General features: G+C 40.6%; 9 non-coding genes across 9 annotated transcripts in view; all 9 read right to left on the bottom strand.

The window, feature by feature from the left end:
* Positions 1 to 177: 177 nt before the first annotated feature.
* trnaa-ugc (transfer RNA alanine (anticodon UGC)) lies at positions 178 to 249 on the bottom strand. The gene has a single exon. It is a non-coding gene; the product is annotated as a tRNA-Ala (tRNA).
* A 212-nt stretch (positions 250 to 461) lies between these two features.
* trnaa-cgc (transfer RNA alanine (anticodon CGC)) lies at positions 462 to 533 on the bottom strand. The gene has a single exon. It is a non-coding gene; the product is annotated as a tRNA-Ala (tRNA).
* A 212-nt stretch (positions 534 to 745) lies between these two features.
* Positions 746 to 817, bottom strand: trnaa-cgc (transfer RNA alanine (anticodon CGC)). Its single transcript has one exon. It is a non-coding gene; the product is annotated as a tRNA-Ala (tRNA).
* A 212-nt stretch (positions 818 to 1,029) lies between these two features.
* On the bottom strand, positions 1,030 to 1,101 carry trnaa-ugc (transfer RNA alanine (anticodon UGC)). Its single transcript has one exon. It is a non-coding gene; the product is annotated as a tRNA-Ala (tRNA).
* Positions 1,102 to 1,310: 209 nt separating this feature from the next.
* trnaa-ugc (transfer RNA alanine (anticodon UGC)) lies at positions 1,311 to 1,382 on the bottom strand. Its single transcript has one exon. It is a non-coding gene; the product is annotated as a tRNA-Ala (tRNA).
* A 214-nt stretch (positions 1,383 to 1,596) lies between these two features.
* On the bottom strand, positions 1,597 to 1,668 carry trnaa-cgc (transfer RNA alanine (anticodon CGC)). The gene has a single exon. It is a non-coding gene; the product is annotated as a tRNA-Ala (tRNA).
* Positions 1,669 to 1,880: 212 nt separating this feature from the next.
* On the bottom strand, positions 1,881 to 1,952 carry trnaa-ugc (transfer RNA alanine (anticodon UGC)). The gene has a single exon. It is a non-coding gene; the product is annotated as a tRNA-Ala (tRNA).
* A 211-nt stretch (positions 1,953 to 2,163) lies between these two features.
* trnaa-ugc (transfer RNA alanine (anticodon UGC)) lies at positions 2,164 to 2,235 on the bottom strand. The gene has a single exon. It is a non-coding gene; the product is annotated as a tRNA-Ala (tRNA).
* A 226-nt stretch (positions 2,236 to 2,461) lies between these two features.
* trnaa-ugc (transfer RNA alanine (anticodon UGC)) overlaps positions 2,462 to 2,500 on the bottom strand; it is a 72-nt gene continuing 33 nt past the window's right edge. The window contains exon 1 of the tRNA in view: positions 2,462 to 2,500. This exon is cut by the window's right edge and continues 33 nt beyond it. This is a non-coding gene — a tRNA (tRNA-Ala).

The following is a 2,500-nucleotide window of genomic DNA, read 5'->3' as shown; positions in this document are numbered from 1 at the left end:
ACAGAATGTCAAAATGTTTATGTCAATTCTGATTGTGCAGAAAAGGCAAACATATTTTAGTGAATGAATCAAGACAATTGAAGACGCTGCAACTGAACCTAGGACAGCTTTCTTAACCCTCAAAATCAACAGCTTTCTTAACCCTGTTTGTCTGTGGACAAAACCTCAAAAGGTTCTTGGAGATGCTGGGGATTGAACCCAGAACCTCATACATGCAAAGCAAGCGCTCTACCACTGAGCTACATCCCCAGTTGAAAGGGTAATATTTTTCTTTTTATTCCGCCTTTTTACTGTGGTAGACAGAACATCAAAATGTTTATGTCAATTCTGATTGTGCAGAAAAGGCAAACATATTTTAGTGAATGATTCAAGACAAACGGTGACACTGCAACTAAACCCAGGACCATACACCGCTTTCTCAACCCTGTTTATCGTCTGTGAACAAAACCTCAAAAGGTTCTTGGAGATGCTGGGGATTGAACCCAGGGCCTCATACATGCGAAGCATGCGCTCTACCACTGAGCTACATCCCCAGTTTAAAGTTGAATAATTTTCTTTTTATTCCGCCTTTTTACTGTGGTGGACAAAATGTCAAAATGTTTATGTCAATTCTGATTGTGCAGAAAAGGCAAACATATTTTAGTGAATGATTCAAGACAAACGGTGACACTGCAACTAAACCCAGGACCATACACCGCTTTCTCAACCCTGTTTATCGTCTGTGAACAAAACCTCAAAAGGTTCTTGGAGATGCTGGGGATTGAACCCAGGGCCTCATACATGCGAAGCATGCGCTCTACCACTGAGCTACATCCCCAGTTTAAAGTTGAATAATTTTCTTTTTATTCCGCCTTTTTACTGTGGTGGACAAAATGTCAAAATGTTTATGTCAATTCTGATTGTGCAGAAAAGGCAAACATATTTTAGTGAACGATCCAAGACAATTGATGACGCTGCAACTGAACCTAGGACCATAAACTGCTTTCTTAACCCTGTTTATCGTCTGTGGACAAAACCTTGAAAGGCTTTTGGAGATGCTGGGGATTGAACCCAAGACCTCATACATGCAATGCATGCGCTCTACCACTGAGCTACATCCCCCTGTGAAAACAAACATTTTTTTTTTGTTTCCACCCTTCTTAGCGTTGTGGACGGAACCTCAAAACGATTAAGTCAATTCTGATTGTGCTGAAAAGGCAAACATATTTTAGTGAATGATTCAAGACAATTGTAGACGCTGCAACTGAACCTAGGACAATCAAAATCTTTCTTTACTCTGTTTGTCTGTGGACAAAACCTCAAAAGGTTCTTGGAGATGCTGGGGATTGAACCCAGGACCTCATACATGCAAAGCATGCGCTCTACCACTGAGCTACATCCCCAGTTGAAAGTTGAATAATTTTCTTTTTTTTTTTTGCCTTTTTACTGTGGTGGACAGAATGTCAAAATGTTTATGTCAATTCTGATTGTGCAGAAAAGGCAAACATATTTTAGTGAACGATTCAAGACAAACGGTGACACTGCAACTAAACCCAGGACCATACACCGCTTTCTTAACCCTGTTTATCGTCTGTGAACAAAACCTCAAAAGGTTCTTGGAGATGCTGAGGATTGAAGCCAGGGCCTCATACATGCGAAGCATGCGCTCTACCACTGAGCTACATCCCCAGTTGAAAGTTGCATAATTTTCTTTTTATTCCGCCTTTTTACTGTGGTGGACAAAATGTCAAAATGTTTATGTCAATTCTGATTGTGCAGAAAAGGCAAACATATTTTAGTGAATGATTCAAGACAATTGAAGACGCTGCAACTGAACCTATGACCATACACCACTTTCTTAACCCTGTTTATCGTCTGTGGACAGAACCTCAAAAGGCTCTTGGAGATGCTGGGAATTGAACCCAAGACCTCATACATGCAAAGCATGTGCTCTACCACTGAGCTACATCCCCAGTTGAAAAAGTAATATTTTTCTTTTATTCCGCCTTTTTACTGTGGTGGACAGAACGTCAAAATGTTTATGTCAATTCTGATTGTGCAGAAAAGGCAAACATATTTTAGTGAACGATTCAAGACAATTGAAGATGCTGCAACTGAACCTAGGACCATACACCGCTTTCCTAAACCTGTTCATCGTATATGGACAGAACCTCAAAAGGCTCTTGGAGATGCTGGGGATTAAACCCAGGACGTCATACATGCAAAGCATGTGCTCTACCACTGAGCTACATCCCCAGTTTAAAGGGGAATATTGTTCTTTTTTTTCGCCTTTTTACTGTGGTGGACAGAATGTCAAAATGTTTATGTCAATTCTGATTGTGCAGAAAAGGCAAACATATTTTAGTGAATGAATCAAGACAATTGAAGACGCTGCAACTGAACCTAGGACAGCTTTCTTAACCCTCAAAATCAACAGCTTTCTTAACCCTGTTTGTCTGTGGACAAAACCTCAAAAGGTTCTTGGAGATGCTGGGGATTGAACCCAGGACCTCATACATGC

This window comes from Danio rerio, chromosome 21 (assembly GCF_049306965.1).
Source record: "Danio rerio strain Tuebingen ecotype United States chromosome 21, GRCz12tu, whole genome shotgun sequence".
NCBI lineage: Eukaryota > Metazoa > Chordata > Actinopteri > Cypriniformes > Danionidae > Danio > Danio rerio.
The sequence above is the reverse complement of the archived record's forward strand: the minus strand, read 5'-3'. Positions and strand labels throughout refer to the sequence as shown.